Consider the following 23,240-nt stretch of genomic DNA (forward strand, 5'->3'; position numbering starts at 1 on the left):
GATAAGCAAAAGTCCTGGTCTTTATTCTTGGTCTTTAAAGGTAGAAGTGAATTGGATGGATGCAGAATCTCCACAACCTCCTTCTTCCTCGTCTACCGCCAAAGTGACCCTGGCTAGTCTTACTTCACCCCCTAGTCCCTCCTACAATTCTCTGTATACACCAATTATCAAGCCAGCACAGGATAGTGAGAAGGGCCATTTTCCAAGAATATGCTTATAGAGTATTGTCCAATCAGTCATTAGCCTTAAGTGCTCGATTGTCCAATCTTAGTGCATCGACTCAAGAATTTTAGCCCTTTACACTATAGTAGTAGAAGGAATTTTTTCATCTAAAAGTTCTCTATACCAATGAAATAATCTCATTCCAATTGAAAATCGTCAAATATAAACACTTTGATCATGAATAAAGTTAAATGTTGATTTCATTGCTGATTCCTTTTTATATAAAATGTATATAGTTATCTACCAATTCTTCTATCATACTTTCCAATATCCCATAATGCATCAAAATTAAATTCAGCTTATTTCAGTATATTTTTACTCAGTGAGTTAAACTTTTTCTCAGTGAATATTTCTTACCACTAGTCTTTTTTAAAAAAAACTACCTTGTGTAAATAGTGAAAAGTACCTAAAAGTCTGCTTAAAAAGCCTGTATCTTCTAGGTTAAGAGAATAAATTTTCCTATATATTTTATAAAATAATGTGAGAATTGCCCTCACCTAATCACTTTCTTCACTAAGCATTATTAAATTACATATCTAGATGTGGAAGAGGGCTCAGAGGCTATTTATATCAAGTTCTTCATTTTGTAGTTGAAAAATTGAAGGCCCAAGGAAATTTTGTGACTTGTCCACTGATACTTTGTCTCTTTTGGCTGGAATGAGCATTCAAATTATAGTTCAAATCTAAGAGTTTAAGGCCATTCAATACTTAAATTGATTTCTCATCGCATCGATATGGATATTACCTTGAATGATTGAGATTAACAGCCACTTAAACCATTTTATAAAAAGAAGGGGAAAAAACTACTCCATCATCTATAGTGTATTATAAAATTAATTTGTAAAAGGCAATCATATTATCAGACTTTAAAAAAAAATCTATTTTGGTGCTTTTTTCCTGATATGATATTTGGTATTAGAAAATCAATGAAATATAATTTAAGCATAATGTAGACTGCCTAGGCAAATATAATAAGATTGTGATTTATTCATGCCCTTTAAACAGGTATCAAATGGATTGAATGCTCACAGGGAATAGTATAAAATTTATAATATTTTTCTTCTAAATTGCATAGCACGATATATTTTCAACTGCAGAATGGTGTCACCCTCACATTTAAATGGCTACATTCTCTACTAATATCTAATTGTATAATTTTATAATTGTTGCATACATTTTCTCTAAAAAGAAGCAATCAGAGCTTAATGACTTTTAATCCATGACAATCATATCACTTTTAAACCAGTGTGCTTTTTTTTTTAAAGAGCCATTTATTCTTGTGACATTTTTCTTCTAACGTCTATGGGAATATCTTCTCAATAACGAAGCAATGTTGTCTCTATTTTGTTTCTGCCTACTAAAGACATTACTCAACTTTGCAGATCTTCTGTCGTACAGTGGAACTTGGAAACATTTTTAATTATCTATTCTCAAGGATTCAAAGGTAATCATTTTTTCCTTCTTTATGATCTCTTTGTAGTCTTTTCTTTTTTTTCCTCTCAAGTATAAGATTAGTTTCAAATTATCTTTATATCTCGGCCCTATTTCAGAGTAATTTCGGGCTTGTCCAGCTCTTTAAGGGTGTGAACAGATCTCATCAATGCATGATTTAGCTGAACTAACCAGAACTGCAGAAGAAGAACAGCATTCAAAGGAAATCCAAATATTCGTAAGTGTTATGAATGCCCCCTATTAAATTATGCACATATTATATTGCATATAATTTGATGGTTGATTACTATAAGTTGTAGTCATTTTCCCCCATCATCTTCATCATAAAATGAGTTTCTTTAAAAAAAAATCTTGAGATATTGAGAGAAATTTGTCTTTATCTAAAGAAATAATGTGAAAAAAAAATTAGGAGCTTAATGAAACCATTAAATTTTAGTGCCTATTTGCTCAAAGGTAATTCTATATGCTGTTTCTTTTTTATATTGAGTTATTCTTTCTCTTATTTTCTTCAATCAAAAAACTTAAAGTTGAAAGTTAATATAATTTCTCACTCAATGCAAGAATTCTTCTATTGAATTATTTTAAATGGTTACTTGGGCTCTAAATATTCATCATTGTTATCAAGATCATCGTCCAAAAAAAAAAAAAAATAAAGAAAATATAACACACAGCAGTACAGCTTAGTGGACAAAGTACCAGTTTCATGAAGACAAGTTCAAATTTAGTTTCTCCCTAATCATATGGGCAAATACATTTAATCTCTCTGAGTCTCAGTTTCTTCATCCTGAAAATGGGAAATAATACCTTTAATATCTACCTCATAAGATTGTTGCTAAACAATTTTAAGTTAAAATGAAAAAAAAAAGATAAGTTAACTTGAAAAAAAAGATATGCACAGTGCTTTGTGATTAATTAAAAACTGTATGTCAACAATTTATTATTGTATTTTTTGAAGGTTTGCAAAATGCATCTCTCTCAGCAACATTGTGAAAAAAATAAATTCAGTGCCAATTTCTTATTCTTATCCAACTCCTTAGCTTTATTTGTCTCCCAATTTTAGATTTCTACTATTTTAGAATCTATTTATTTGGTAAAAGTGAGATGTGGTCATCAGTCACTCAGCAGGGCAGTAATAGAACTTTTAGGCTCATTCTGTTTGATTTATTTCTGTGATAAAGTCAGATAGGGACTTGCTGGTTGGATACATACTTGACAGCTTTTTAAGGAGAAATATTTTTTCTAAAATTTTCTTAGTGATATAAGGATAGTACAGAGATTCAGTTAATCTTTACAGATATAAATATGGTGTCGTGATTAAGGTATTGTGTACACAAATGAAATCAAAGAACCAAACTCATTCTTTCAGGTAAAGAATATATAACCAAACAAACAAACAGACAAAAAGCAAACAACAAAACCTTTGGTCTCCCTAATCTAACTAAAACTCAGTTTAATCAGGTAGTTAATCTTTCATTCTGAAAAGAAACCAAGTGACTGGAAAAAAATAATAAATTGGTTTTTTCTGCAATTCCTCATAATAGTTAATCCCAGTTGAAATCATAGTACAAGAGATCTTAAAGTTTACCTCTTACAGAGATTACTGTCAATTCTGCATGGAATAGTGAGTAAATAACAAAACTTCAGGTTCAAAAGACCTGGGTTGCTTATGGGCAAGTCACTTAACCTCTCTGTGTTTCAGATTATTCATCTATTAAAAGAAGGGATTGGATTAGATAGCCTATAAATGAGCTTCTAATTTTAGATCCAGTATTCTATGTCTTTAGCCTCATTGGTGATTTATATACCTAATTTTGCTACAAGTAATTCGACCCTTTGGATTTATGATATTCTGTACAAAATAGCTATCTTCTTGGATGTTTCTCATACCAGAATTTCATCTGCCACCCCTGTCTTTTCATAGTTTATCTTCTATATCCAGAATGTTCTCACTCTTCTCTCTAGCTCCATTTTAATCTCAACTCAAGTGCCATCTTCTACCTTATCTTTCTTGATTATTCTTAATTATCAGTACTTTTCTGACTTGAAATTACTTTGCATTTACTTTACTTGTATTTTATATTTCTTTATCTGTATCTATGCTGTGTGTTTGTATTCCCTCAAAGAATCTAAGTACCCTGAGGGCAGAAGTTATTCAGTTTTTGTCTTTGTGCTCTTAGAAACTGAAAGGCAGCACATGGCATAGTGGATAAAGAGCTGGAGTGAGGTCAGAAGGATGAAGGAGCAAGTTCCACCACTGCTAATCTCTGACACAGAGTGGTTCTCTGAAACTGAGCAAATCACTTAACCTCTTAGCATCCCCAGGTGACATTCTGGGATTATAATATAATGTGAAGCTGCTGATTTACATTAGTAAAAAGAGTCTTGTTATGCCAATTAAATCATACACTCAGGCTCTCCTTTCAGTACCTGGCACCTAGTAGGCACTGAATAAATGGCTGTTAATTGAATTGAATGACATTAATTACTTTAGATTTACAAGGATTTATTTTATTCTTGGCCTACTCTATGTAAGCACTGGAGTAGTTAATTTGAAGACAAAGAAAAAAAAAATTCTCTCTCCTCAAGTCGGTCAACTGAGCTTATCTTACTAGAATGAGTAAAACATTTTTTTCAAAAATATCACTTTGGACTATTACAACTTTTGAAGAAAGAGTTATGTTCATTTTATAGATGAAGATAAATGACTTGTCCATAATAAACAGTTTTAAATGTCATAGGCACAACATGCACCCAGGCCTTTCTTGCTTAGGCTATCATACTCTACCCATATGCAACCCCAAAACTAGGAAGATAGACATACACATGGCAAGGACTAGTATATTCTGAGGGTGTACTCCCACTAGCTTTTTTCTCTCGGGGAAAGCACTATCTGTACCTATGATTAGGAGCCTAATTTTCTTTCCAAGTTTGTAGGTTACAAGAAGTCTCTCTGTAGACTTGCTGCAAGTGGTAATTTTCCCACCATTCCCCTCCCATAGGGCTTAAACTCATGTTTTCAGATGCATAGATTGCTATAAACATCAGACAGCTAAACATAAAATGATGGTCTTTGGCATGGGAACAAAGCCAAAGAAAATTAAACTCACAAAAAGAGCTGGCTGATATTAAAAGGCAGTTCTCATGGACAACAATATGAAAGAAAGATAATTCTTGATATAGTCTCAACACCTTCTCCTACTTTCTCCAGCTCTGTCTCAGCAAAATGCAACAAAGACATGAGTCACGAGGGTCATTACTACCTGTGTCAGCTGAAAATTTGATTAAGCTGGCCTCCTTGGCTTATCAGGAAAGTGCCGTGTTTTTGTTCTAAGAACTTAATTTTTCTTCCCCTCATTTTTTTTGTTCCATTTGCAGATTCAATTTGCATTTTAATTTCCCCCCGGTTTATCAAAGTCCAGCCAGTGACATGAGCTGTTGTTTCTGTTCAGGCTGAACGCACCCCAGTGAGGATCAGCTCTGGATGGAAAGTCAGGTTACTGTCAAAGAGCATATCTCCTCCACCTTTAGTAAGTACTGGGAAGTGACGTCTGTAAAAAACAAGGTTCACCCCCTGTGACCTGCATGTAATTAATTAGCAATATTTAGAGTAATAAAGGCAGTTTTGAACAAAGTGAAAATATCAATCCAAAAGGTCCAAGGATGCTCTTTGGCCAGCTCATGCCAAAAAGGGTTTTTCCTGTTATGGGAACATTGTTTGCTTTGAGTGAATAAAAAGTAGAAGAAATACTACAAAATCTCCTGGGACAGTGAAAGTTGCCACTTAGAGAAGATAAAATGAGAAGTTAAAGTAGAAAATTGACTTCTCCCCACTCCCAAAAGTGGCCTGTGAATTAAGAATAACTTTATAGATAGATGCCTAGGTAAAGATTGTCTGGAAGTATTTCCAAGAAGCTGATTGATTCTAGATTCATACTGGGACTGGTGGCAGAACTAACAAAGTTTCCTCTTCCCCATAATTAAGACTCTTTAGGAATTTATTTCAAAAGGAAAAATAAATAGCAGTGGTAACAGTCACAACAGTCACAATAATAATAACTATTTTTAGTCCGACTCTACATTTTAAGCTATTTATTAATACAATAAATGTGAGCTCTTTGTTCAGTTTCCAATGAGGGGATGTAGTATTAAAGGGAACTGAGTTATATTAAAACTGATATCCTCAGTGTAATAAAAATAAAACTAAAATAAATTATGGTGTAGAAGAATGGTATGCAGTTCTACTTGGGAAAAAAAGCAAGATTTGTTTTTATCATGCATCCAAAAGTAGCAAGAAAAATTATTTTATGGGACACAGTCATCTTGACTTGAAATTTTGTAAGCATTTACAAAAAAAGACTACCATGAATAAAATTCTAAGTTACAAGCAAGCAACTCTGGCAAATGATATGAAGTCATAAAAACCTGATGAAAAACTCAGTAAGATCCCAAATGATCTGAAATATTCTTTCAAACATTGTGATTTAAGCCCAAAAGGTAATATGGCATGGTCAATAAAAAGTATTTTGGAAAACATTGCAGGAGTAAGGAACAAATCAGATGCTTCTACACAGTAATCTAAACACTATATGTTATGAACATTTTCTTTAAAAAGAGAAAACATTGAACATGATAAACATAAAAAATATATATATAAAATAAAATGTATTACATTGTCAGAGACAGGAAATAGTTACTTGTCCTAATCATTGTGGAAGTTAATTCCAAAATAATTTTGGAACCACCAGTTCATCTAATTGGAAGAGCACAAACTAAAAGTCAAAACCAAATTAAAAATGCAATAATTAGAAGAAGATATGGTGTGTAAATAAACTTTAGATGAGCCTAAATTGATAAACAGGTCAAAAAATACAATCAGCAAAAGTCAATTGCCAGGACTGGATGATCATAGAAATTTCTTCAACTAATAGTTGAACTTTTGGCCGATATAGTGGTCAAGGACAACATTAGTTCAGATCAATAGATAGAAACAGGACACTAAATCAAACATAAAGACTCCTACAGACCCCGAGATGTAACAGAGATTAACAATTACAGTAAAGTCTAGACCAGATGACACAAAGACTAGATTAACTATACAAAAAACAGATAAATGCTCTAGCCAAATAAATTTTAAGGATGTTGGGATACTGATTCTCAAAATATCTGAAAAAAGACAAAATATCAAATCGTGAAAAAAATACAAATAGTCTTTATATAAAAAAAGATAATTAAGAAAATCTTAATAATTAGTAAATCCCATGTGTAGTATTTATTCTATACCCACTTTGAAGCCATGTTTTAGAAATATTAGAAGAGAAGTGGAAGAGTTTTTCAAATGATATTCTATAGAAAATCATATTAGTTCATAATAGTGAACTAAATGCAATATTTTATGTGTTGTGGTTAAATAAAAATAAATTTAATTAGAGCAAAAGATGGCCTTAAAGACTTTTCTAATGTAATGTCTCCCATATGCTAAAATAATAAAAATAACTATAAATATTTAACATTAGATGCGATTTTATTTAATGACCTTCTTATTATAATTACCAAGTGAGGCATAAAAGAGAGGGAAGATGCATTTGCTAAAGTTGTTTATTATAATGATGGAACATCTTAATACACACTGTATTTAGGACCTTATGCAGATCTTTTAATGGTTCCAATCCTCTCCTAGAAAAAAAAAGGACCAGCATGTATCACAACACTTTTTTTCCCATAAGGGTTTATTTTGATGCCTTTTGCAGGTATAACTGGTCCTGTTTTCTCAAAGACTAAGCCAAAGTAACAAATAATCTGGAGTTTTCTACCATCAAAAAACATTAGGCTTGGTGATGAATTAATTGGCCATGAAAAACAAAAAAAAGAAAGCAAATATAAAAGATGCAGAAAGCCTATGCAGACATTTTGCTTTCTGTATTGATATTTGCAATGGTAGGATAGCAGAAAATGAGGCAGAAAGTGATTAAAGTAGACTTTTAAATCATCAGTAAACATTCCCTTACTTTATGGCACTCATTGTTTTTACAATAAACATATTATGTCACCTGAATTACATCAATATAGACTTTCTCAATATAAACACACAAGACAAAAGATGGAAAGGCAAATTAAGAAATTGACAGAGTTAAATTTATTATGAGTCTGGCCAGAAGCCACTAGGGAAAATGGCTATTTCAGAAGTAAAAATTATCCTTGGAAAGTTGAGTCAAAAAGTTGTCATTAATGCCAAACGAAATCATTTCCAGGGATAGATAATTATCTCATATTGTAATCTTCATAAGTATTTGCATAAAACACCACCATGAAAATAATTTATTTGGCAGCATCTGATGCAGAAGGTGATAGAGAAATGGTGATGAGAATTTTAGAAATTAAAACAAATTAAATTAATGTTTATTTGCATTCTTGATAACTTTGGTGTCAAAGAAACCATTAGTAATGATGGAAAAAATATATTTGAAAATACCATTGAATGCTACAAAATTTGAGAAACCAAAAATTTGTGAACTGCCTAGAATCTACATCCTCTTCTTCTCATATTTTCTTTAAGAAAATTAATTAGAAAATCCTAGCCATTGTATCACAGGAAAAAAAAAATGAAATTGATTACATTTCGACAACTGAAGTTGAAGTTGTTTGTGAATCAGATGTCTTTCAATAATCAATATAACTTCTTAGATCAATATAAAAATTGAAAAATAAGTTAAAGAATAAAATAGGAAAGTCATATGGTATGCAAGCAAAACAATTTTAGCTTCTCCTATTTAAATTGTTATTGACGCTGATAAATAATAAATAGTGGAAGGAAAAAAATATCAATACCAGTGTCATATATGGCATTAAAAATGGAAATCAATCATCATAATATGGAGACCCAAAGAGCCTAAAAAAGTATCCTAACTAGTAAAGACTTAAATCTATTTAACAAGAAGGGTATAATGGCCATTATTTTAATAAAATTATTTGTAAAGTCTTATGCATAAGAATGATAGAAGAACATATTCTAGATTGTTTCATAAAAGAGCAAGAGACACCCAGGAAAAATAGCCTAAGAAACCGTGGCAGGATTCCAAATGAGGCAATGTTTTTTGTGCAATTTAATGGTGACATGAGGGGAACAAACAGATGAAAGATGGAAATTATCAGCAAAATGACTTGTGATAAAACTGTTTTAGCATCAAATAATAAAAATGGCATATTTTGGCTTCAACATCACTATTATGGATGTTTTACAAAAATAACTATCTAGACTATCTCAAGGTTTTTAAAGTATATTTAAAAAAAGAAAACAACTACTCTATGTCATAAGTAGTACCAGTATCCCCATTTTATAGATTAAGAATAAGGCTCAGAGAGGTTGATACCAATTGCATTTTAATAATTTCGTGTTATCATTTATTCAAATAATGTTTCATTTCTAATATTGCTAGACTGTCATTGACCTTTATGCCTCATTAATTTTTTCTCTATTTTCCCTTTAGGAATGCTGGAAGAAGACAGAGATTTACATCCTATAATATTTCATGAGTCTTTTTTTTTTTTTGTACCAGTTATATACTGTGATTGTGAGCTAAAATAAACATTGGTTGTGTCAAACTACTTAGCTGAGGTGTCCATTCTCTCTGATAAAACCTAGAATATTCACAAATTGCAATACAATAGAAAAATAAGTGTTATTAAATTTTATTTATCCTCTATATATTTGTTGTTGCAGAGTACATGTTGCCTCATTGGATCTGCCATATTTTTGTTCAGGTTCAAATGAACCCATTTATGAAACTCTACTAAATGGTGCTTCGGTTTTACCCAGTTTAAGAATCCATAATCTTGAGTTATTTATAAAGGCTCTCAACATTGATGTCATGTTGTTGTTTACCTATAATTACTTTTCAGTGTTTAATTTTTTTAAAGAAATGGAGCACGTTTTCAAAGTTCCATTTTTGCCATAAATGAGTATTCTTTAAAGAAATTCCATTATATTGCATAAAATGTATTCTTCAAATTGTTTCAAATGCTTCACCCTAATGAATTTTTCATTCATCATTCCTTGATGAAAATTTTTCACTCAGTATACTGATAAACATTTACATGATAATCTGTTTTTTTTAAAAATCTGTGATTTTTAACCATTTGTATAAACCTAAATATCATCTTCTACTTTTCTGGTTAATTATATGTACCAGCTTAATGTAATGGTAATGAACTATTTCAAACATGCCCCCTAAGAGAATGTCCAAAAGAATGGTATGGGAAGAGGTGGAGAAGATAAAGCAATATTTGCAGCCAATTGCTGCGGTTAATTTAAAAAGGGATTTTTTATACATGTTGCCTAGAACTAAGAATGTTTCTATATAATTCTCACTTCTCAGCTACACTATACAGGGAGGCTCCTGTAGTTTTGAGAGTTTGTTTTTTTTGTTTTTTTTTCAGATACAAAGGATATCTTTCCCTTTGATTTTTTTTTTATATATATAATTTGATTGTGATAGTAGATTATAGGGTCATGAAGGATTAAAACCTATCTTGTTTTTATATAGTCAAGAAATGAGTAACTATGTGGATAAGACATTCGCCTTGGCATCAGGACAAAATGGGTCCAAATCCCATCTCTGACACATACTGGCTATGTGTTTCCTTGGGCAATTTAATTAATTCTTTAGTTGTATGAGACACTAAGTAATTCCCCAAGTTATGTTATAGGATATTTTCCATCTACATTGATAGAGTTCTGTTCTGTATACCAAGATTCCAGGTCTGGGCCAATGAGAACAAAAACACTTTTCTATAAAAACATTTTCTTTTTTCTCTATGGAAGATTGCATTATAATGTATGTTGTCATAAAATCCAGTTGAAGGAGGTATTTGTTTTCTTTTATTTCTTTTTTCCCTTCTTCTGAACTATTTTATTTTCCTATCTAGTTCCAGAGAGTGTTTACAAGTCTTTAAATTTATTCATTCCACAATTGGGTACATTTTATAAAAAGATAAACTCAGAAAAATGTCTGTTAACATTATATGACTTGTGCTAGAGCCATTTTATGTCCATAATATCTGGCCTTCATTTCACCACGTATCTATAAACAGTGCAAAAATAATTGATATACTATCTTTTTACAAAGCATGAAGTCAAGTTCAAAAGTTAAGGAAATAAATAGAAGCTATTCATATATAGAAATTAGCATTCCTGATCATCTTTAAAAAACAAACAAGCATATCTTTGTGCAATCTCAGAACTGGCCCATAACTAGAAAAAATAGCATTTATTAAAGACATTAAAAAAATGTAAGATCATCAGTTTTATAAAATTTTGAGTTTAAAGAGAACCAATTAAATATTAGCAATATTTGTGTTTCTCCTGCAGAATACCTAATTGTAACATCTATCAAATTAAATGTTTATGACAACCTAGACTTATCGTTATTAGGTCTCTAGAAGAAAAAGGTAGTCTTGGCTATCTTTATCAGATACACAGTATAGGTTGTATCAGTATACTATGCAATAAGTATTTGAAGTCAAACCACTCCAATTCCAGATAATTTGGATCTGGCACAAAAACAGCTATCAGTCTCAATCACCCACCAAAGGGAAATTTCTAGATCACTCAAATAACTGTAGCTATAACATTATCATGTTTTCCTTGACTATTTCTTCTATCATTATTAATTCAAATCTTCCTGAGGAAAAGATCTACTTGCCCACTATTCACAGCAATAGTAATAGCCCTTCTTTTACATTCTAAACTACAGTTGTGTTACCTTTACATATTAATAGGTGGTAAATTGACTCAGACAATAACTTTACATGGTATTCCTTTTCAAAATCTGCTAGATTTCTGAATTCTTTTATGTCAACAGGAGATTTCAACTTTTCATGACCCCATTTGGAATTTTCTTGACAAAGATATTGGATTTTAAGGTAAATATGGTTAGGTGACTTTGCCAGGATCATGTAACTACTAAGTGTCTGAAACTGGATCTGAACTCAGGATTTGACAACACTTACCCACATTTCTGCCTAACTTCCCTTTATACTTTACAACCTGTTTTTATTATCATCCACACAGATTGTTATCTTTCTCCTTGTCATGAAAGTTTGGGGGGGAATATTAGCTTGGAAGCCTAAGTAAATCTAATAGTTTCAAGCTTTTAACAATTCATAAATAATAGTATTCAGTCACTGAGAAAAAGTGATCCTGGATATCAATATACCTAATGTAAAGATGAGGACATGTGTATAATCAATCAGATCTAATTTCTGAATTCCAATAACCAATTTTTGCTAATCTTCCCATTTTTCTCTGCCATTTCACTTACCTCAATGTTTGTTAAGTAGCTCAAAATTTCCATTTTGCTAGTATTAATCCTAATTCATTAAGGCAGCTCTTTTGTTGAGTTGCTGTTTGCTGATTAGCCAAATACTAGTGGAGAAGCATAGGCTATCTCAAATGTGTGATTTCTAACATCAGAGTGCATAATGGACAGACTTTGCCAGAAGAAGGCATCAGACCTAGTCCTTTTGTAGGTTTTTTTTTTCCTCTATATCATCACTTGAGAAAATCATTTCCTACAATCAATGAATCTTCTAACCTTATGGTTTTGAGCCACAATAAGCGAGAAATATAGTTGCTCATCTTAAAAGAAGTCTCTTCCAAAATTTGATTATCAATTGCAGATCCTTGACTAACAGACTAGACTGGAAATCCTTGAAAGTAGAAAGTTACTTTTATAAAACAAAATCTTGTCTGTCTAACAAATGGTAAATTGAGGTGAGTAACTACCTGCATTCCATTTCCAACAAAAAGAGCATCAAGGACAATCTGCTCATTCTCCCACTCCTATTAGAATATTTCTGTCCTGCACTCTGAAAGAATCACAGGTAGCATCTTCCATGTATCTCATCACTACTGTATATAACCTAAGAATAAATAAGGGATCATTTCTTTTTTTTTTTTTCTTTTTTTTAGGGTAAGTTAAATTTGATCTTTATTTTTTTTTTTAAACAAACAATGTATCACTGTTAAGGAATCATTTCAAAGAGATATTAATCGGGAAAAATATGGATTTCAGTCAACAAACACTTAATAAGCAATTCTCACATGGAAGATACTATTGTTGAGGTCTAGATTTGGGGTACCTAAATGAAATTAGGATTTAGTTGAGGTCTAGTGGCAGGTTTGGTGTACAGGGAGTCAAACAGAGCTCCCCTGCAACCCCCTTAGATTCGGCACAAGGATACGGCGGTAAATGAGGTCTAGTAGCAGCATGTCCCCAATAAAAGCATTTATTAGCCGGAGAGCTAAATTGATAAAAGAGGTTTATTATTGAGTTTAGAAGTAGGAGATAGGTGAAGATAGAGATAAGGAGGGCACTGGACAGAGGGTCCAGTGGACAGAGAGTCCTCACATGGCTAGCAAGTTTGGAATCTCTGCAAAGAGGGGTTCCCAGCATGGCCCTTTTATAATAGGAGACTTAGCTCAAGGGGCTTTTGGGTGTAGCCCCAAAGTTGGCTGGATCTGGATCTTCTATTGGAATTCAAAGGGACCAGGATTTGTGAGTCAAAGGGTAATTTACATTAACTGGGGGGGTTGGGAATCAAAGATTGGAATCTTTCCCACATCACTATGATAGGAACTGTTGATCCAAAGAGAGGGAAATAATTTCTTACCCTTAAGAAGCTTAAATATCTAATTTACACAAGAACATATTTTCAGATTTAGAATGAATTTCAGTGGCAATTAAAATATCACCTGTGTGGTTCAGACAGCATTTAATAAAAAAAAAAAAGCTGGAGAGTTATCTAGAAGCAAAGCAAAGTTTACGGGCATCCCACCCATCGAGCAGACAAACGAAGGGAGGAAGCACCGTAGGGGGCAGGGTCAACATTTTTATCCCTAACGCAAATACCCCCTCCCACCACTGACCCTCATCCTTATTAGCTGAGGATCTTACATTCTAAATGCGGGAACTACCCAAGAAATTGAACTTGACCAATAAGAACATAGTTGCCCATATTTGACCTAAACAGAAAGACACTGATATCATGGGAGGATAACAAGGGGACTTAAGTATGCCCTTAAGGGATAGCAGGGAGGGGACTTAAGTATGCCCTTGACTTGATGCTTAAAGTCCTTCAGGCCTACTCCAACTCTGAAATAGATGAAGCCTTACTCAATTTTCACAACTGTCTTGAAAGATCTCACCTCATCTCATTCATCATCTACCACCAACTTTGCCACCAAAACCTAAGTGCCAATGGTTTATGTCTAACTTACATCTGCAACCTCTTAGACTTAGAATGTGAGTTCCTTGAGAGTAGTGCCTATCATACTTTTTTGTTTGTTTTCTCATTGCACAGTGCTTTTCACACAGAAAGTGTTTATTAAATGATTTAAAAATTATCCATTTATTTATTTGTCTAGTTCAATTCATATCTGACTAAGGTTATCCTCTACATTACGTGATAAGGGGCTATTCAAAAGAAAGTCACTGTCTTTTGTAATAATAGATTATAAGAGGCAAATGTGAAGAAAGAGAGATGTTTGGGCTTGAGGGAAGTCTGCTCAAAGGAAGAAGGTAAGAGATAGAATATTGAGTTTAGGGGTCAGTCAATAGGACATTTTGGCTAGAACTGAGCATGTAAAAGAATTATGTGAAGTGTCTTGAAAAATAGGCTGAATCCAGGTGGTGAAAGGTTTAGAATGTCAGTAAATAGTTTGTATTTTATTCTAGATACAATAAGGGATATTTCTGTGCTGGGGAGTAACATGATTAGACTAGCCATTTTTTAGGAATATTAACTCAAAAGGTATATGTGCAATGAGCAAGGAAGAAGAAATTAGTGAAGTTATCTTTAATAGTTTATATGAAGAACTGAAAAGATTTTTCAACAGATTAGATTTGGCCTTTCTATAAGAAGAAAGAGTTAAGGATGACTGAGTTTGTGAATCTAAAAATTAGGAAGAATAGTGGTGTGCCCAACAGAAAGGGGATATTTGGAGGAGGAATATTTCTTTCAGGATATAAAGGAGACCCAACAACAGTTCATTCGCATCTGAATTTAAGATGAGGATGAAATATTCAGGTGGAGTTTTCTAGCAGCCATTTGACTGCTAGATTCATTTAAAATTAGTTTTAGTTTGGAACTAGTTTAGAGCTTGATCAATAGTTCTAGAAGTCTTCTGAATTGAGGGGCATTGTTTAGATTACAAAGGGGGAGAATGTAGCTAGATGCCATTAGGGAATAGTCATACTTTATGAATAGGGATGGATCACTAAATCACCAAAGGATACTGAAAAGGAGTCATTATTAAATGAGGAGCAGGAGAGGGTAGTGACATGAACAGTTCCGGCATTCTTCATTCTTATACCTTCTAAAATGTTTGCATACTCTTCTAAGTATTATAGAAGCTTACTTTACCACTCCTCCCTTTTTTCCTATTCTAGTGTTTTTGATAACATTCTACCCATACAAAAGAACATTTTAATTATGATTTATTTTAATAAATTTCAGCTATTTCAATGTTGCATCTTTCATTAGCATTTCCAGCTCTCCTTGCATCCCCTAATTCTCATTCTTGATACATATGTGAATAGATATAGAAGGTCATGAGAATTATTATATTTTTTCTTCTCTATTCATTTAATCCAAGTCTTTCACCTGCTTCTCTTTATGAGATTAGATATTCATGTCCCACTATAGCACATCTCACAGATTAAAGACTGATCTCCAATTAATATTTTTAAGGAAAGAGAGAAAAATCAGTACTAGTTGTTTGAGTTCCTTCAAAGAGGGCTCATAATCTTCTGAAAACTCCATTTTTCATCTTCTCTGTTTGACTATGATTCCAAGGAACAACCAACCATCATCCTAATTATAGTTTCTTTCCCCCAAATCCCTAACTATTTTGGTGTGTGTCTGTCTGTGTGTATGAGAATGATCTTTACCCATTTTATTGTAAGCTCTGAGAGGAAGAACTTCTCTTTCTTATTTTTATGACAGCACTTAGCACAGTGCCTGGTACTTAGAGGGTATTTAATAAATGTCTAGTGAATTATCAAACTATTTGAGGTTTATTTTGTGTTAAAGCTATTATACATGGCAGAACATTTCCTGTGAACTAGGCTGAAAGGAGAAGGCAGTTCAATATGCTAAAAGCCCAATTAAAACATAAGAAATGTCCGTCACTAGAGGCAGCTAGGTGGTACAGTAGATAGATTATCAGTCTTGAAGCCAGGAGGACCTAAATTCAAATGTGACCTCAGATACTTAACACTTCCTAGATGTGTGATCCTGGGCAAGTCACTTGACTGAAAATTGCTTCATCAAAAAAAAAAAAAATTCCATCATTGTCATCATCATCATCAACATGACTATATTGTTATCAGTAGCAAAATCTCAGATTTATAGAGTGTTTATGACATCCTTTTGCATGCATTCTTTAATTCAACTTTCTCAACAACTATGTGAAACAAGTTATCTCCTAATGAAATCTACAGCTAATTTTAATGTAGTAAATCCCAACTCAAAAGGGACCTAATAGTGTAACTTATAACTCTATACTAGCATCTTTGATACTGATGGTGCTCCAGCAAAAGATTGGCATCAGAAACATTTATGGAAATACAAAAATCTGAATAAATAGAATATTTCACCACACATTGTCCCAAGGGGAAGTAAAATCATGTGCGTATTTGGCAATGTGGTCCTGAGAAGATGAACTAGGATTCTGACAGTGCTTAGTACCCTTCCTCATTCCTGTAATCCAACTATAGAAGAAAGTATTAGAAAGGCTTGAGAGTTGCTGCTTTTACTTTCCTGTGCTTTTTTTTTTTTTTTTTTTGAATGAAATCAGTCAGGGTATTGAATTGTTTGGAATATGCTTTCATTGTCCCTAGTGGGTCATTGCTCTATCCAGCTGCTGAAATTGCCTACCATCAACTGGAGCCAAGCAAAAACTTTCCTACCTACACTAGCCTTTATGCTCCAAGTAAAGGCAAAATGTCCCCAGTACTTCAGGTTACCATTGGATTGTCAATGACATCCTGGGGAGCTGGAGACTAGACTTTCACAGTGGAAACATATTGGCATCAGCAGTTCTAGGAGAAAGAACACCAGGCCCTCAGCTTGCATTGTTACAGAGAAAGCTTGCAATAGACAAAAATTGCCTTTGACTGCTTTGTTTTAAAAATTATATTCAAATATAATGCTTAAGCCTGAAGCATTCTGCTAATGATCTGAAATTTTAAACAGCTGGGATTTTTCTAAGCTCTACAGTTTGGCTTTGAAGGCAACTATTAAGCTTTCCGAATTTTCATAAATAGTAAATAGATTTAGTCATAAATATCCAGTAATATGTGCTTTGTCCCCATTATTTGGAGGCAAGTTGCAATTTCTGATTAAACATGATAAATCATTATACACAATCCATTGTATGGAAATAAAATTCACTAAGAAGTGCCTTTTCTGTACTGATGAAGGGATATTAAAGACATCAAAACCAAAACATCTGTCACATATTGCTGGAAAGATAGGACACTGAGAAATGCATTATGTCATTTTAAGGACATCCAACAGCTGGTATGAATGTAAGTAGGATATCACCGAAAAAAAGAAAGAAAGAAAAAGAAAAATACAGATCATAGGTTTAGGTGTAAAGCTTGCATCAAATAAATGACATTTTTCCCCTTTCAAAAATGGAAGAAGAAAACAAAATAAAAGCTTGCTTCTTATCTACCACAGATGTTAAGAGAACAGAATGCATCTGGCAGAAAGTTCAATCAATAAAATCTCATGGGCATATCTAAAATGAAAACTTTTTTCCCCCTTCCCCACAGGGAAAGAAAGCAAGAAATTGTTTAGACTGCTTGGGAGTTGTTGGTATTTAGGAAGGTGAGACTGACACAAGATTTTGATCTATGAATGTGATTATGCAATAGTGGGGGAAGGATTTTATTTTACATTAAGTTTTGTATCCACTGGCTTGATGCCCATTAAACTATTGCCTACAAAATAGCCTGACTTTGAAAATAATTTTCTCTTAAAAGCATTTTCTTTACCAATTATTCAATCCTACTTTATTGTCAGGGGATTGGCCTCAAATGAGTTTATGTGTGGAAGGCACATTTAGTTCTCCTTATTGGAAATGATCCCTTCTGATTTCAATGAGAATTGGTGGCTCCATGTGATTTTTTTCTTCTTTCTCTCCAAGGGAAAAACAACAACAACAACAACAAAACTTTAAAGTTAATAATTAATAACTGTTCTGCTCTCCCTCCCAATAGAGAATCAAGGCGTTTTTCATCGTTTCTTTCTTATTTTTTAAAATGGAAAAGCTTCAGATCATGGAAGAATAAGACTGATACTTCAGTAGTTTGCACCGTTGTAGTAATTATTTGACTAATTATGTAAGACAGATTAGATAATTAGTATCATTTTGTTGATTGTTCAGTAATTTTTTCATTTGAATCTGACTCTGTGACCTCATTTGTTGTTTTCTTGGCAAAGATACTAGAGTGGTTTGCCATTTGCCTTTTTCCAGTTTACAGATGAGGAAACTGAGGCAGTCAGGGTTAAATGACTTTCCCAGGGACACACAGTATGTATCTAGAAGATGAATCTCTGACTTGAAGTCTAACACCCTATATACTGTGCCAACTAATTGGCAGTTGAGACCCTAGGATCAGATGAAATTGCAAATTATAATTTTTCTGTTCAGATTACAAAGCACTTCTTCTCTCAGATATCACTATGAGAACAAAACAAAGCAAACTTCCAAACCATGAAAATGTCCTTCCCAGTTCTAATGCTAAGATCCTAACTTTTCAAGCTAGTATTAATCCAATATTAATTTTACCAGCTTTTCCATGTGGTACAATATATAATCAAACTATTTTAATACATCCTTGATTAAATGAATATTTTTCTCTTTGACATTTATCAAAAATTAAAAGATTGAGGTTCTATCCAAGAATTGTTCCAGAGCCATCCGTTTATGAGAAGTGGCATTGAGATGTTGTATTCTTTAGTTGATTTACTTTAAAGCATCATGGCACAGTGGAAAGAGCCTTGAATCTGGTCTTGATCCTCTGTACTTTGAATCTTGGATCTGACATTTAATAGCATTTTCTAACCTTTGTGATTGATCAAATTGGGAGATTTCTCTGGGCCTCTGTTTCCTAGCCCATAAATTGGGGGAGTATAACAGAATGATCTTTAGGTTCCCGTACAATTGGCTCAGTGTTCATGACTGCTGACTAAATATGGTGGATTCACAGTCACTCTAACACAAGATTTAGCCACATCTACATTAAAGTGTATGAAGGCTTAGACTATGATATTCTGGAGGACAAAAATCACCTACCCAGAAAAACTGAAAATAATTTTTCAGAGGAAAAATGGATATTCAATATAATAGATTAATTTCAAGCATCCTTGATGGAAGGCCTGAGTTGAATAGAAAATTTAGTTTCTAAAAGTAAGGCTCAAGAGAAGTATAAAAAGATAAATAGGAAAGGGAAATCATAAGGGACTTAATAAGATTAAACTTTATATTCATACACAAAAAAGTGATACTTGTAACCTAAAAATTTTCTCATTATTCAGGCAATAGGAGTTTATATAGACAGAGGGGACAAATGTGAATTAAATGTAAAAGAAAATATCTAAAAAGTAAAATTAAGGGGTGATAAGGAAGAATAAACTGGGAGAAAGAGAAAGGCATCGATAGAATGGGATAAATAATATCACATAAAAGAGGCAAGAAAAAGTTTTTATAGTGGAAGTGAAGATGAGGGAGAAAGGGAGTGAGTGAAACTTACTCTCATCAAAATTGCTCAAAGATAGTTTGCAACTATCCTCAAAGGATTATGAAACTGTGCATACCCTTTCACCCAGTGATATCACTGCTAAATCTATATCCCAAAGATATCCAAAAGAGGGAGGGGGAAAGCTATTTGTAAAACAGTATTTATGGTAGCTATTTTTGTGGAGGTTAAGATCTGGACATCAAAAGGATGCCCATCAACTGGGGAATGACTAAACAAGATGTGTTATATGATTGTTATAGAATGCTGTTCTATAAGAAATGACAACTAGGATGATTTCAGAAAAAAACTGGAAAGACTTATATGAACTGATACATAGTGAAACAAATAGAACTAAAAGTATGTTTTACATAATAATAACCAAATTGTTTGATGAAGAATTGTGAAAGACTTAACTATTCTCAGAAATACAAGGGTCTAAGACAATCCCAAAGGACTAATAATGAAGCATTCTTACTATTTGCCTCCAGAGAAAGAACTGATATTGTTTGAATACAAACTAAAGCATGCTATTTTTCCCTTTCTTTTTTAAAAAAAAATATTTTAATCTTCTCATACAAAAGGACTAACATGGAAATGTTTTACATAATTACCCATGTATAACCTATACCTGAATACTTTTCACCTCAAGAGGGAGAAGGTAAGGAGGGATAGAATTTGGAATTCAAAATTTTAAATAAATATGTTAAAAATAAAAGGAGAAGGAGAGGATGATCACCCTTTATGATTTATATTCTAACTCTTGTTGCCCTTTTACAAGTAGAGTAAATAAGCAGTCAATGAACTGATGGGTTGTCCAAGACTTTTCCTAAGCATTCTTCACTTCTTTGTCTATATCAGCATTTTTTAACATGATGTCCAAGAATTTCCTTTTTCCAACATCTTGATAACAAAATATTATGCATCTCCAAAGTGTCCGTGGATAGATTTCAGAGAGTTTATGATTGTTTTCGATGTAAGTTCATAATTGTTTGAATATAATTGATTTCTTTTATAATTTTGACTTTTATGATATGCATTTAAAAACTTTTTACCTGTGAAGAGGTTCCTAACTATATCATCTGATTGCCAAAGGGGTCCCAGACACAGAATATGTTGAGACTGTCCTCAATGATGCCTCTTTGTGATCTTCTTATCTCCCATAGATCCATGTCTGATCTAAATGCAGAAGTTGACCAAGGAGATGCGTCCCATCATTTCTTATTCTACTTTGGTACAATTCTAATTGTTAGAAAGTCACCAGACATTTTGTTAAATATGAGCTCTTCTCTCTTCACCTCAGAGCTATCCCAATTTCCCTGCCTCCTTCATTTTATCTCCTCCACCTGAAGCCATTTTCCTTGCAGAAATGAAAAACAAATCTTCAGAGAAATACATACATATATCTATTCTATGCATGAATTTTAAAGTGTTTTGTACCTGCTGAGAGTAGTTTTAAATGACCAGGAATGTGAAATTGAGTTGAAATTAACATTTAGTCATAACTAGAATATAATTATGCCGCAACATTTCTTTTTATCTAATGAGACAGAATAGATAAGTAAAGATAAAATTGAAATGATGTCAACTTTGAACATTTTATATCATTCACCTACTCTCCCTCTCTCCCTCTTTTTTCCTCTTCTTTTCTCTCCCTCTTTTCCCTGTTCTTTTCCCTCTTGGTCTCCATTTTCCTAGCTCCTTTTTTTTTTTTTTATCTTTTTTATATTCTCTCTCCTTTTTTCTCCATCTCTTTCTTTCCTTCTCTGTTTTGCTTTCTCTTATGCTTTTGTGCTCTACATTTTTTCAAAAAATATATTTTTCTTACCAAAAGACCACTCAGGCCTTTAATACATCTGACAAAGAAACATTAGACAAAGCTATAGTAACAGTCAGTACATTTCATATTTATATGACTACCAACATACTTTCTAATTCAAATAAAATGAGCTGCTGTTACCATAGTGACTGTGCCTTCTCACAATAATTATGCTATATTGGAATAATTAAGAACCTTATAGTGAGTTCAAGTATCTATGGATGTGACCACATTCTCCTTGAAATAGTTATGAAGACATAATGGCAAAGCAGGGTGAAAAAGGTATTTGAGGCAGCACTAACATTTGGCAAAGTTTCTAATTCACATGTGAGGAGGGTGAAGGAATCAATCAAGTTAGATGCTTTATACTGATAGCAAAAGGTAACAATTATTAAAGGTAGCTAGATGTTATAGTGGATAGAATAGTGAGACAGACAAGATCAGAATTCAAATTCTAATACAGAAACTTATTAGCTATATGACTCTGGGCAGGATACATAACCTCTATCTGCTTCAATTTCTTAATTTATAAAATGACAATAATATCACCTACCTCACAAGGTTACTGTGAGGATAAAATGAACCTGTATAGCATTTTATAAACCTTAAAGTGCAATATAAATGTTAACTCTTATTTATTATTACATGTTTTAGCAGAGTATTAGACTTGAGTCAGAAAGACGTGAATTCAAATCTGATATTTAGCAGTCATTTAACCATAGCAAGACATTTAGTTTTATTTTTCCTGTGGGTTAATAACAAGTCAGTCAATAAATAATTATTTATTTAACACTTAGCATTTGCCAGACATTGTACTGAGCCTGGCAATACAAACTGAAAGATAGAGAGTCCCCTATAGTCAAGGAACCAACATTATATTAAGGAGGGAGGGGTCATTGTTGTTGTTTAGTCAGTTTAAGTTATTTCTGATTCTTTGTGATCCTATTTGGGATTTTCTTGGCAAAGATTCTGGATTAATTTGCCTTTTCCTTCTTCAGCTCATTTTACAGTTGAGGAAACTGAGGCAAACAGGATAAGTGGCTTGCCTTTGGCCACATGAATATTAAGTATCTAAGGCCAGATTTGAATTCAGAAAAAATGAGTCTTCTTTACTTCAGGCAAGGCACTCTATTAATTATACCACCTAGTTGTCCACAGTGGGGGAGATGAACATAAAGGGAAATTGAAAGGGGATTGAGGAAGAAAGAAAGACAAAGAGAAAGAGAAGAATGGTAGAAAAAGCCCTGAGTAATCCCTGGAGGAATGAGACATGGATGGCCTTAGACACCTGCCTTATATAGGGGTTCTGGGAGAAGGAAAGAGAGACCAGCCCAAGCAGAGGATAATAATACCTGTTGGACATATCCCACAGAATTGATTTGAGACTCAAATGGGATAATGGAAAGTGCTTCACAAACCATAAATAGCTAAGAAACTCTTAATTATTATTATTAACACAAAATTCCCAAGCTTCCTTTCTCTTTTCTACTGGTGCTCGTCTCCTTATCAAATAACTATTTAGGAAGGCCAGTCCTTCTAAACTTTGAGTTATTTTTCCTTGTCATCTTTTATAAAAGTGTGGTTCCCTTGGAGAAGCTTTTCCTACTACATGTAATACCTCTAACATTTTCTGTTTTTTTTTTTTTTCTAAATTTTCAGAATTTTTCAAAATTTATCCAATGAAAGCTATTTATATAGTTTCCACATTTAGCGATGTTAACCTATTCATCATCATTATCATTGTCATCATCATGGTCATCTTCTTCTTTTCTCCTTCTCTTTCTCTTCTTCATCTAATTTTCTTCTTTGGAGAACTCTTATGGAAATTATGTAGACAATTAATTGACTGGTTTCTGAACACTTGTATTGTGATCATGGCCACTAGTACCTTGAAAAAATCGATAAAAGCCAAGTGATATGATAAAATAGTGACATCTTCCATA

General features: G+C 32.9%; 1 protein-coding gene and 1 long non-coding RNA gene across 4 annotated transcripts in view; both read left to right on the forward strand.

The window, feature by feature from the left end:
- The window catches only part of GRM7 (glutamate metabotropic receptor 7), a 1,027,380-nt gene that overhangs the window by 964,609 nt on the left and 39,531 nt on the right, over positions 1-23,240 (forward strand). The gene's annotated exons all lie outside the window — the stretch shown is intronic.
- On the forward strand, positions 1,080-6,859 carry LOC116421747. The gene is made up of 3 exons (XR_004232256.1): positions 1,080-1,666; positions 1,773-1,891; positions 5,050-6,859. It is a non-coding gene; the product is annotated as an uncharacterized LOC116421747 (long non-coding RNA).

The sequence above is a fragment of the Sarcophilus harrisii genome, chromosome 1 (genome assembly GCF_902635505.1).
Source record: "Sarcophilus harrisii chromosome 1, mSarHar1.11, whole genome shotgun sequence".
Taxonomy (NCBI): Eukaryota; Metazoa; Chordata; class Mammalia; order Dasyuromorphia; family Dasyuridae; genus Sarcophilus; species Sarcophilus harrisii.